Below are 14,037 nucleotides of genomic sequence, written 5' to 3'. Positions count from 1 at the left end.
CATGCATGATGTGCGGAAATGTATTTTGGCCATATGGCTTGGAAGGATTGGAAATGGGCCTCCCTCTAAAAATGAAGTGACTTCACCAAAGGGCAATGTGTAGCTGGCTGTGGTATGCAATTTCTGAGACATTTGTGGGGTCATTACAGAGCTAATATAGACCAAGAAAATGTTGTTGCTATAGACAAGCCTTGGGAGCTGTAGTCCAAAAATGTAACTTTTCAAAGTTTTATACATTCTCACATAATGGCCAACTTTAATATAGGCTAAATTTAGAGACTGGTAGGAATGCATATGTTAACAGGAGTTCTACTGAAGTTTCTCAGCATGTAATCTATCCAGATGTGAGACAGCTGGGAAAGGAAGTATACATGAACTGATCTGATAATCATGGAGGAAATGTAGGAAAGTGTGATCCTTACCTTTTTGTGGGCAGGAAACAAGTGACAGCTAGTACACCTGGAGAATCTCAAAACAGTCATTTTGAGAAATGCTTGTCATGATAATTTTTGCAAACACCTGTCTTTCTGGGAACCCCCCCCCCCACACACACACACACAAACAAAACAAGGAAATTCTAACCTTCTAGATATTTTGTTATTCCCTTGATCAAGATGATTGGACATTATGCACTTTTAGGGACCTTTTAGGGAATGATTCAAGGCTGGGTGCTTCAGTCAGCTTCTCTCGCTTTCCCCTCAAGTCCCATGTCTCCCTGATTTTTCCACAGTAATCCTGCACATCATGAAGCTAAGTGCACCAGAGGGTTACTGCACATGTCTAGACGCAATGACTTTTGCAAACAGATTCATCCAGGCATCATCACTGACATATGGGACATACCTGACAAATGTTGCAGTGTTATTTCGAACCCCAGAGGCCAGACAGATGTTTTTAGCATAATTCAGTTCAGTAAGTGATGGGAAGAACCTCATTTTTAAAAAAGAATGATGCAGGTGCATTACCAAGTAGTAATGTGACCTCTGCAAAAATGTTTCTCTGGGGGGTTATATAATTTATTAAATATTAGTTGCCAAATAAGGCAAGCATTTAAGTTACAAATGATACAACCAGTTAACTACAAGTAGAAGGGGGGGGGGGGGGAGAAACACCTGAAAAGAATGAAGAACTTGCTTAGGAAATGCCTCTTTCCTGTTTAAAATTCCCAGAATTCCCCAGCCAACCTAGTCATGGTAAGGGTGGCTGGACTATTGTGGAATTGTCCTCCAAAATATAATTAAAATTATGGTTATACTATACTATACCTATACATACCAAACTCTGATAAGTTTCTGTAATCTAGATAACAACTAGTTGTACTGTCTGTATGATGCTACTGTACGAACTAACGAAGTAATTGATATTTTTGCTGTTGCTCACTTTGATATGTATTGGCAGATCACTGGCTCAAACTGGTAATACATCATGTATGACTCATACATGGCTCATAAAAGCAGCCATAGGGTACCTGTCTTCGTGTGTAAGGAGAACAGAGAATGCCTTACTATGGCAGAATGTCTATAAGGTGCAATAGTTAGATTGTTACTGGAAAAAACATTCTACATCCCACCATAGTGGAAAATTATCAGCCGGTTTTATTCATTACTTCTGCAAGGTTACAAATCATATGGTAGCCTCCCAGCTTTAGGGGTTCCTGGATGAGAAGGACAAATTATAGATCCATTTCAATCTGGTTTCAGGCCTGTTTATAGAATAAAGATAACTCTGCTCCATGAATAGAGATGAAGATCCACCCAGAGGAAAAGTGTTCTTGCCATACATCAAGGGAACCACTGACCGCATAGGGAAACTGATGAGGAAACACAACATACAAACCACCTACAAACCCACCAAGAAACTCCAACAAATGCTACGTTCACCAAAGGACAAGAGGGATCCTCTCACGTCTGCAGGAGTCTACCGTATTCCATGCAGCTGTGGACAAGTCTACATAGGGACCACCAAATGCAGCATTGCCCAAACACGAATCAAGGAACATGAAAGGCACTGCAGACTACTTCAACCAGAGAAATCAGCCATAGCAGAGCACCTGATGAACCAACCTGGACACAGCATATTATTTGAGGACACAGAAATGCTGGACCACTCTCACAACCACCATGTCGGACTACACAGAGAAGCCACTGAAATCCACAGCATGTGGACAATTTCAACAGAAAGGAAGAAACCATGAAAATGAACAAAATCTGGCTACCAGTATAAAAAAAACTCAAAAATTACAACAGTAAAACAGCAGAGAGTAAACAATCAGGCACATCAAATCACTCTCAACAAAAGATTTCCCCCCAGGCACTTCCAAGCCATTAAATGCTAATCAAGGTGGTCAGTTGAAACATTCACACCTAGCTCCAGCAGACAGAAGTCTTTTGTCTCACCCTGGTCATTCCACAGATATATAAACCCATTTTCCTACTTCCAACAGACCTCACTACCTCTGAGGATGCTTGCCATAGATGCAGGTGAAACATCAGGAGAAAATGCCTCCAGAATATGGCCATATAGCCCGGAAAAACCTACAACAACCCTCTGATTGCCTCATTGGGTAACTTATGCAGGGAACAAATAAAGGTGTGTGTGTGGGGGGGGGGAGGGGTGTTCACGTTGCTTCTGATAACACCTTTCAGTGGCTTTCAATACCAAGGGCCATGCTGTACTTCTGGGCCATCTCTCTGGGCTGGGGTTTGGGGACACTGTTCTATAGTGGTTCCAGTCCTTCTTGGAAGAGCAAACACAGAAGATGGTACTGAGAACTTCCAATTCAACACAAATCATTGGTCTCCAGGCTCAATTGTGTCTCCTCCCCCTTGCTGTTTAAAATGTATGAAAACTCTTGGGGAGATGATCCAGAATTTGGATATGCAGTGTTACCAGTAAGCTGATCTCTCCTTTCAATCTAACTCCAAGTATTAGTTGGCATAAATGGGGGTGGGAGGGAGATTAAATTGAAATCTAATGCAGGCAGTCCCCAAGTTATGAACAAGACGGGTTATGTAGGTTTGTTCTTAAGTTGAATTTGTATGTAAGACGGAACAGGTACATTTTCTAAGTGTAACTCCAGCCGTGTGTGTGTGTGTTTTGTTTTTTGTTTTTTTCAAATAGCATAAGGAAGGGTTAGACCCTGGTGGTGTTTGTTTTGCGATCTATGCCAAATTCAGACAATTTTACTTCACTTTCTGTGCCTGTGATCACTGGATTTTGGAAAAATTGGCTTGTTCTGGGAACAAGGATTGGTGATAAAGCTTTGTTTGAGACACCTTTCCCCCTATGATAACTCTTTCAGGAGTGAATTTCCCTTCCTAGGGGTAGATTTCTCTCACTTCCTGTTGTCTCACTCTAGTCCTTAACTCCAAGTCATTTGTAAGTTGGGTGTTTGTAACTTAAGCATTGCCAAACAGAAGTGTTCCTAGCCACTTGGAAAAGAGATAAAATAAATTCATGCAGGTAACACATTACCCACAATGTTTAAAAAACCACAATGCTTCAGTTATGAAATCCTTTTCAGTACTTGCCACAAAATACTTCCAATACTTACATGTGTATTTTGAGGGACAGGGCTGCTTATGGAGGCCACTCAATGAGCATAACACTGACCTCAAAAAAGAGCATGCAGGTCACTTCTTTGGTGTGGTAGAGAAAGGATATATTTGCCAGATCAATGAGGGCTCTATAAATACTCTTATGAAGACAAGTAGTGGAAAAGGCAGAAGGTGGCAGCCAACTACTTTATGTTTGTTTTACTGGTTACTAGGGTATTGCTTGTACTAGCATAGATGTCAATAATGAATACAAGGGATCATGCACACAAAAAGCATCTAACATATCTTTAAAATCCACAGGCATGTTTAATCTAACAAATACATGCTCAAAATTTAAGATGCATCTTTTAATCTATTTCCACTATAAATATTTGAAATCACAGCACCGTCTTAACAACGTATCTCTCTGCATTGATTCTTTGTTACTACGTGGGTGTGCTCAGAAAGCAGACTAAGAACAGCCTTAAAACATTTGCTTATAGGATTTGAAGTGAGAGATATCACTCTAACCATTGGCTTTTAAAGGGGGCAATACCCAAATGAGAAATCTCCATTCTTCTGCACACTGAAATAAGAAACCATGCTTCTGTATGAAGTAACTCATTAGCAATAACGCCCTGACATACAATCAGCATTCCTTTATACAAAATCTCTTTCAGCATTGTCAGAAATAGAATACTTGCAGCATTTGTCACCTCTCAGGTCTGAGTTTCCAGCACGCTCCTTGTTAGACACAATTAGCTCCACGCCAAGTATGGTACTTAACATAATAAATTCCCTGACCGCATTTGCTGCAGACTTGGCGGCTTTGGAAAAACTCTATTCATTAAAGCAGAAAGTCCATGCAGATATACACACACAAATGCAAACTCTTACCAGATGGTACAGCTTACTTGAACTCCAACACGCATTTATACATTTGAACGGCCATAGCTTCTTCCCATTCCAGCTTGCTTAAAAAAGACTCCCATATGACTGTGATTAGGGAAGATATATATATATATATATATATGAAGCTCCAATCAACTTTTCTGATTTTTCATCTTTTGCCTCCCCCTTTTCACCTCTCACCTCCTCCTCTTCCCCCACCACTCCCCTCTATATGTGAGGTAAGGACTTGGTTATGCATGCATTTAAACAGTAACCATCTGTTACATGCAAGAAAGCTCTATCTCCTTCTCAGGTTTCCTGAGTTTTTGGAATGACCACATTGTGGCATGATAAAACAAACCCAAGACTGAGAAAGTCATCTCCAAGACGCACACAAAGGAACATCAGAAGTTACTGCAGCAGCCAGAGCTCCTGATGACCACACGGCCCTGCATTTACAGAAAAAGGAAAACAGAAAACTCTCACATTTTCCCAGCTGGTGCTTTCCAGCATTCCAACAGCTGCAACCACAGCATGTAAAATCAGTCCTGCCTGTTATAAGAGTAATAAGAAATAAAACAAATATTTCAAGTAGTATCATCAAGTGCATCATATTATATTTTACTTTATATAATTGGGGGGGGGGGGTGTTATCCAATTACTCAACCAGAAAGGTTCCAGGAATGGCTTTCATATAACCAATAAAAGGCGCAGATAGAACCATAGAATCATAGGGTTGGAAGAGACCTCATGGGCCATCCAGTCCAACCCAATGCCAGGAGCAGGAAAATCGAATTCAACACCCCCCCCCCAACAGATGGCCATCCAGCCTCTGTTTAAAAGTCTTCAAAGAAGGAGTCTCCACCTCACTCCAAGGCAGAGAGTTCCACTGCTGAACAGCTCTCACAGTTAGGAAATTCTTCCTAACGTTCAGGTGGAATCTTTTTTCCTGTAGTCTGAAGCCATTTTTCTGCATCCCAGTCTCCAGGGCAGTGAAAAACAAGCTTGCTCACTCTTTCCTATGACTCCCCCTCGCATATATGGCTATCATGTCTCCTCTCAGCCTTCTCTTCTTCATGTCCAGCTCTTTCAGCCACTCCTCATAGGGCTTGTTCTCCAGACTCTTGATGATTTTAGTATTCCAGGTGTGGTCTAACCAAGGAAGAATAGAGGGGTAGCATGACTTCCCTGGATATAGGCACTATACCCCTATAGATAAGGTTTGTTTGCTTTTGTTTTGTTTGTTTATGATTTTGAACTTCACTGAATAGCTACAATAATCCCAATGCTTGTAAATATTCAAGAGTGATGAGATCTAAGATCTTGGTTCTTGTACAAAAAAAAGGGAGGGAAAAGTTTTTCTTTTTGGTCTGAGGTTCTCCCTGTCAAGGGTGATAACAATAACAATATCATTGTTACCATCCTCATTATCTTACCCCATTTCTTAAGACAGAAACTCATTGTGGCTCTCAAAATACATACAAACCATTAGTGTTTGTGTCCATGAATGGGTGTTCGGATATATATTTATACACAGAGAGAAGGAGAAATACTGGGGTGTCTCTTCTCCAGACATCTTAAAAAGAAACTGGATGGCTACTTGCCAGAGATGTATTTAGCAGGAGATAACCCATGAGTGACTGGACTGACCTTGAGGGAGCTGGGGGTGGTAACGGCCGACAGGGAGCTCTGGCGTGGGCTGGTCCATGAGGTCACGAAGAGTCGGAGGCGACTGAACGAATGAACAACAACAACCCATGAGACCTCTTCCAACTCTGTAATTCTATGCATATACATATATAAACATATGCATATGCATATATTTCTGTTATTATAAGATGCAAGTAAACAATCTGTGTAATTAAAACCATCTAATACCTCATTAAAAAGATAAAAACCAACAGGACAGAACGCCATTAAATGTCCATTACAGTTTGTTCTTGATACCTTACCAGAAATGAGCAAGGCCAACAAGGAGATTCATCCATGCTTGCACATAGATACATACAACAATTCAACCTGGGCAAAGTTGAAATTGGGAAACAACTTTCAAGAAGAAAAATAAATAAATCCATAATTGAGTGAGGAATTTTCCACTGAAGTCAATGGAGAGCCTCCTTCAAGTCTTTTTGAATGGGGGAAGTTCCATCGACACTCCTGTTTTGAATCCCCCCCCCCCTTTGTCCTGACCCTTAAGCAAAAAACTTGGGGAAAGCTTACAATTTGCTTTAACTGCAGTGCAGGGGGTGGTCCATTTTTAGAGGAATGTGAAGCAGATAGCTATTCTTTCCGTAACACTGGAGATAGTCTTTTAAGAAACCTCAGTTGGCAACAATGGAGTCTTTCAGAAAACCTAATCACCGAGTGATGGCTTTTTAAAAAAGAGAGTCATGACAAATGGGATAGGGTAGTACCAGCATAACTTTTTAAAAAATGTCCCCCTGCACAACAATAAGGACTTTTGAAAATGTTAGCACCAGAGAATTTCCCTACAGCGATGGTTCTCAAACTGTGGGTCCCCAGATGTTTTGGCCTTCCAGAAATCCTAACAGCTGGTAAACTGGCTAGGATTTCTGGGAGTTTTAGACCAAAACACCTGAGACTCACAGGTTGAGAGCCACTAAACTAAAGTAAAGAAAATTTCAAATGTGTATGTCACTCCATTTTTACACCTGCTTCAAAGATTATCACCTACCAATTTTGTAAGTATAAATAAAGCTTGCTATGAAATTCTGGAGACAAGTTGAAAAAACAGAATGATTCCCATTGACATGGGAGTTAGATAAGGCTACATTTTATCATTGTGCTTAATCTATCTATCTATTATAAAGAAAGCAGACTAGAATCAAAGGACGTAGAGATACTGGAAGAAAGAACATCAAAAATGTAAGATATACCAGTGACCCCATATTAGTTGCAGAAAACAGCAAAGATTTTGAATGACTAATGATGAAATTAAGGAATGTAATGTGAATACAGATTTCAGCTGAATACTAAGAAAGCAAGAAATAATGAAGTCAAATGAGTTAGATAACTTTAAATCAGGTGATGAAGACAATGAAATAAAATATTTTATATACCTTGGCTCAATCATTAATCAAAATGGAGTCTGGAATGAAATAGGCTGTAGAAAGGCTGCCATGTAGGAAGATGACAATGCTCCAAGCTAAAGATTGGTGATTTAATACTATGATGGAATCATTCATGTAACAGCATTTCCCATTTTGATTGATAGCTGTGAAAGCTTGACAGTGGAAAAAACTGACAGGAAGATCAATTTGTCTGAAATGTGGTGCTGAAAGGATAGGCAAGATTTGATGCAAAAAGACAAATGACTGGATCCTGCATCAAATCTTATCTGAACTCTTCACTAGTAAACCAGATGACTTAAACTGAAGCTATCATGCTTTGTACATATCATGAGAAGGTATGATTCGATGGAAAATGCAGGAACAGTATAATGGAAAGCAGTAGGAAAAGAAGAAAACCACATTACATGGGGTTACAGCCTGTACTGGATGGGGTTGCACTCCCCCACTTGGTTCACAGCTTGGGAGTGATCCTGGACATCGCTGAGCTTGGAACCCCAGGTATCAGCGGTGGTCAGGGATGCTTTTGCACAATTAAATCTTGTGCGCCACCTGCATCCTTACCTTGGGAAGTCTGACTTAGCCACGGTGGTCCACTCTCTTGTTACATCCAAAATAGATCACTGCAACACACTCTACGAAGGATTACCTCTGAAGACTGTTCGGAAGCTTCAATTAGTGAAACAAGTGGCAGCCAGACTGCTCACAGGAGTGGCGTACAGGGAGCATACCATCCCCGTTATGTCAGCTCCACTAGCTGCCAATTTGCTACCAAGAACCATTCAAAGTGCTGAGTTTGGCCTATAAAGCCCTATACAGTTCGAGCCCAGCTTACTTGTCCAAATGTATCTCCCTCTATGATCCACCTCAGAGGTTAAGATTGTTGGGGGAGTCCCTGTCTCATCCGTCAACCTCACAAGTGTGATTGGCGGGGATGAGAGACAGGGTCTTCTAGGTGTTGGCCCCCATCTGTGGAACTCACTTCCTAATGAAATCAAGTTGGACCCTCTGTCCTATCCTTTAGGGGAAAAAACTTAAATCATGGTTGTGGGACCAAGCAGTCAAGCAACAGAAGCAGCAATAATAATGCAAATGATTTATATGATTGACAATGGACAGACCTTGGATTATGACTCTGGATTTGGATTTGTTTAACTTTTAAATGGATGCTTATAATTATTTTATTTTATTTTATTTTATATTTTTTATTAATCTTTATTAATTTTCCAAATGTTAAAATACAAATGCAGATGCTTATAATTTGATGTTTTTAACTAATGTTTTAATTGTGATTTTATTACTATTGTTTGTTTGGCATCTAATGGTTGTCAGTTGTGAGCTGCCCCAATTCCCTCCCCCCCCCCCCCCGGGGGGGTGGTGGTGGTTAGAATGACAGGATATAAATGTCTAAAATAATAAAAAAATAATGATATTATTACAACTGGATCAAAGAAATCATAGCCCTGATCAGGGCAATCATAAGTAGAGTTCATGGATCTCTCTCATGAAGTTCACTTTCAGTTGGCAAATGCCAAAACAAATGTTTTGATCATTTAGCAAACCTCGTGGGTCTCAGGACTGGGAGAATGAGATGACAGATATAAAAGCATTTGTTCTAGTAGTAATTGTAGTAGTAAAATATCATGCAAATACTTTCAGGTATGAAAGTAGTAACATCATGCAAATAAATGCTTTCAGGCATGAAAGTATACAAATACTTTCTGGCATGGAGGTTCTATAAATATGAGTATTTTTAAAAAATGTCAGTTTACCAAATAGTTTTTAATTTCCACATTTTACAGTTACAAAAATACACTAAATGCCAATTAAATCTTCTCTTCATGTTAAAATGTGGATGAAAGCAAATAGTATACTGAGTTTACAGCAATGTCAGGAAATAACGTTGAGCGATCACAGGTCACTGATCTTTCTACAAAAAGCGACAGTATTTAAATTTTCAGACATTTGGCACAAAACGATGATGACTTTATTTTCCTACCATGATCTTTTGAAAGCAATAGAGGTACATTCTGGAGTGCTTGTATGATGTTGAGCAGCTGGATAATATGCATTTTCTTAAACAATCTGGACATCTTCTGTGACCTAGGCACCATTCAACTTTTTGTGTCCTGTCAGGATTGCTCTTGCTAGATGATGCAGTGTTTATGTTACTCATCATATACTTTGCCGGGATAGTAGAAACAGAACAGACATGCTACATTACTTTAAATTCCTTTACATCTATCCAATGAAATAAAAAATGGGACCTTTTTACTTTTGCAATACACCGTAATTCTGTGTTCATTATTATTTGTTGTCAAGATAAGGTAGAAAATATAATACTTTGCACTCAGCCTTACTATGGATATTTATTCTATGAATCAGCACAAGGAGCATCTTAGGTATGCTTAGCCTGAAAAAGAGAAGCTTTAGAAGTGACATTATAGCAATGTTGTGCCGTCACACCCAGACCCTATAACATTAAAACTAAGATGTGCTTCTCTCTTTATTTGGGCGAACTGCTGGGGGTCTTTCTTTGAAGCAATAACGCAATACTTTCAGCAACTGATGCCAGTCAAAAAATGAAAATCAACAAAATATTTATTTCCAAAGTCCTTGGCAGACTTGGCACAGCTTGATAAAGTTACAACACAGTCAATTTGAGAAACCATAGAGATGTTCTTTCTTTCCCTTTTTATTCAATTACTGAGGTAACCTTTCTTAATAACTCAATAACTATTTCTCTCTATTTTTCAATAGCTTTCTTCAATAACTATAGTATCTCAATAAGCTTCTCTTTATCTCAGTTGCCTTTCTTTATCTCTATATCTATCTATAACTCAATAGTACTCGCAATGGGTTTTTCAGAGCTCCCTGTCTGACCAACAGCACATCTGAGGTTCTTTTCTCTACTGAAGAAGGCAGGGGAGATTCCAAAATGGAGATCTCAACCCCAGGAAAAAGGGTAGACTCCAAACCCAAAGAGATACTTTCTAAACCAATAACTGCAGAGAGCCTGCAGCCTGGCTTTCCAGACTATGATACTGTTTAACTTCCAGGGTGCTGCTGGGTCTGTAACAACTCTGGAGAAATGCAAAGGAATGCTATCCCATGCACCTAAAAGGCAATGTAAACCATGCTCCTGGAAGACGGAAGAAATGTTTAAATATTTGATTACAATAAATAAATTGTACTGTTTTATTTGCTGCAATTTGATTGACCATATATTGAGTCAATTGACATAATCAAATGTTCTCTGGCACAGGAATTAAAAATCAGTACTGTTTACCCCTGTCTCTGTTATATATTGGTTGCCTATTTATTGTACTGTGGATCCTCCAGATATGCAGAATCCAGACCCACAATTTCCAGTGATCATACATTGTCACACCACACACAAATTAGTGATGTTTACATTCAGGCTGCTGCCATTTAATAATATGAAATATGATTGTTCGTGGTTTTTTATAACTGTGGCGGGTCCCAGAACCCAACATCAAGCCTACTGTAATTCTGTATAGCTTTCTGCAAATACAGGCAGTCACAGGGTTAAAAACATGAGACTTACAAATGACGCATAGTCAAGAAAAGGGATGAGATGACAGGAGGTGAGAAAAATCTACCCCTTGGAAGCGAAACCCACTCCTGGAAGAGTTATTATTAAGGGGGAAACATGTCTCAACTGAAGCTTTATCATCAATCCTTGTTTCCACAACAAGCCAAATTTTTCAAAATCCAATTGTCACAGGGACAGAGTGTGAGGTGAAAATTTCTGAACAGGGGCACAGACAGTAAAACAAACATGCTGGAGTTACAGTTAAAAATGTACCTGTTCTGACTTACACACAAATTCAATTTAAGAACAAACCTACAGAACCTATCTTGTTCGTAACTTGGAGGCTGGCTATACACTAAATAAATGTATATGACTCTAACATCTTTATATAAAACTAAAATAGTAATAACAAGCTTTTACCTTATTTTTAATTTGTAACCTGCATGTGCCTCATTGCCAAGTCCTGTACAACAATATCAAAAATGTTATCACCATCATCATCACCACATCAAGAGGATTTGAGTTATTCTGTTTTGATATACAGATATCTGTGCCTTTGTTGTTGCGTTCCTTCAAGTCATTTCCAACCTATGGAAACCATAGAGCAAACCTATCATAGAGTTTTCTTGATAGGATTTATTCAGAAAAGGTTTGCCATTGCTATCTTCTGAGCTGAGAGAATGTGACTTCCTCTAGATGCTTTAGTGGGTTTCATGGCCCAGCAAGGATTTAAACTCTGGTTTCCAAACTCATAGTTCAATGCTCAAACTTGTAGACTATTTTGGGTCCCATCTAGAAAAATGTTCCATAATTGTAAAATTCACTCAGTTTTGAATGTAGCCATATTTCTTGTTTGAACCTAGAATGTGTTTTTGTTAGAAGGAATTATTACTGATAATTTAGGAATCTAGTCTATAAATAGTATGATTTCCACTCTACAAATGCATCATCCTTTTGCATCTTTATAATTAGTATTTTGCTAGTTTTCCACACACAATATAATTCTCCATTTTATATATCTGTCTGTTTGTATATCTGGGCATTGTAAGATTATGATCTAAATAGTATAATTCAAAATTTCATACGAGAGAATCACAATGAAGCTAAACAGTAAATATGTATATATTCTTGAAGTAACATTCTTAAAATTAGATTACACTGCAAGAGGTAGGATTGAAACCAAACATGCCATAAAATAAATATTCCACATGAAAGCAAGGATTTGGTTTGTAGGAAATGGATGCAATTTGGGTGTGTGTGTGTGTGTAATAAAAGCCCTTTTGTTCTCTTTATTGTCCGCTGTTTGCTTTAAGCTAACGTGTGAATCCAAAGATAACAATGATAAGAGTATATGATGGAGGCAATGATTTAATTAGCAATTTGGTGGAACAACACAGCAAGAATATTTTTCCCATATAGCAACCATTTGGGGCACCAAATGGAGAGCTATTACTATTTTTATAACTTCCCAACCAATTATTCCCACTCAGACTCCAAGGAACTGTCTAACATTTGTGAATGCATTTCATTCCAATTGTCACTTTAGGAGATTTGACTTCTTTAGGATCGGGATTCTTGCTTTATGCCATAAAGAGGCTGCTCTGTTTAGAATGCTATAGCAAAACCCGTTGAGTTTTATGCGCACCTTAAAGATGAATGAAATTGTATTTGGCACACTTTTGTTGACTCCAGCTATCAAATGAATGAAGGTTTGCCCCTCCTCCTAGATTATTATGTTCAGAAGAACCAATACTGGTCAGTACTTTTGACACTGGTTATTAACAAAGCAATCACTAGTTAGGATTTTCATAAATTGTTACGTACCTTCAAGGTGAGTCTTTTTTAAAAAGAGGAAAGCACGATAACAACAACAACAACAACAACAACTCATTTCCATTTAATAGTGATCCAAACACTAACTATTATGGACTTTTTTTTGTTAACGTGTTCAGAAAAGGTTTGCCTTTACCTTTCTCTGAACCAGAAAGAATACGCCATATTCAAGGTTACCCAGTTGGTTTTATAGCAAAGCAGGGATTCGAATCCTGGCCTTACCAAGTCCTAGTTCAGCATTCAAACCACTACACTACATTGGTTCATAAATGCTGGCCTAGTATTCAATGTTTATCATTTACTGATTTACTACTGGCACTACAATCAGGATATTGACCGCTCAGTGTAGATGAACTATGATATGAATCGTGGTCTGAATCCTTTGTTCCTATTCAAGTTAAATGATAGAGCTGAACCTTTTGATAATTTTTATGGGTGAAAAATTGTAGTCACTGTGGTCAAAGATAACTGAAATTTAAATGGTACAAAGTATGATAACGTCCTTAACTGAGGGCAAACCAAAACCAAACAATAGTTGGGAGCAAACACACATGTCCTTGCATAGATCAACAAGGTCCTTAGATAAAAATGTTTTGTTTCTATTCAAGCCATATGAGATAAAACCGAAAAGCTTGGTGAATTCTTGTTAAGCTCTTTTTCCATGACTATGCTTTCAACATCATTCAGCAAATTCCAATTGTTAGGCAAAAGTCTTAACAGCTGATTTGTAACCTGGGCCAAACCATCATTTGCTAATTTAATCCCAAAAAACAAAATTATTTTGTATTACTATAGGAATTTATGGCCTTACTGTCCTATTCTGTTCATCCACAGTGCCTTGTAAGCTACAAAATATTGATAAACACTATTGCTGGATGAGCCAATATTTTAAATTAAACTGAACAGGAAATGCCACAAGTGACTGTGTAACAAATTGCTATCCACTTTGTTATGGTGAACTACAGCCTTTCAGTTATCTCAAGAGATATCTAGGAAAGAATTACACCTTCTACTGATTGGAGAAGTGATGTTATTCTTTGTTTAAAGATACAATTGAAAGTATTTTATACTTTGCTGATAGATAAACACACTAAAAAATTGATTTAATTTAAAACAAAAGGTTACAGGTTTT

The 14,037-nt window shown here is 38.4% G+C and overlaps 1 protein-coding gene across 3 annotated transcripts in view; it reads right to left on the bottom strand.

The window, feature by feature from the left end:
- The window catches only part of BMPR1B (bone morphogenetic protein receptor type 1B), a 236,160-nt gene that overhangs the window by 168,471 nt on the left and 53,652 nt on the right, over positions 1-14,037 (bottom strand). The window contains exon 1 of one of the 3 annotated variants that reach the window (XM_060779214.2): positions 4,434-4,531. The exons of the other annotated variants lie outside the window; for them this stretch is intronic. The gene's annotated coding sequence lies outside the window, so the exon portion shown is untranslated. Of the gene's footprint in view, positions 1-4,433; positions 4,532-14,037 lie in introns of those variants that run through there. 3 annotated transcript variants of the gene reach the window in all.

Source organism: Anolis sagrei, chromosome 5, assembly GCF_037176765.1.
Source record: "Anolis sagrei isolate rAnoSag1 chromosome 5, rAnoSag1.mat, whole genome shotgun sequence".
Taxonomy (NCBI): domain Eukaryota; kingdom Metazoa; phylum Chordata; class Lepidosauria; order Squamata; family Dactyloidae; genus Anolis; species Anolis sagrei.
Note: the sequence above shows the minus strand (reverse complement) of the source record. Positions and strands in the feature narration are given on the sequence as shown.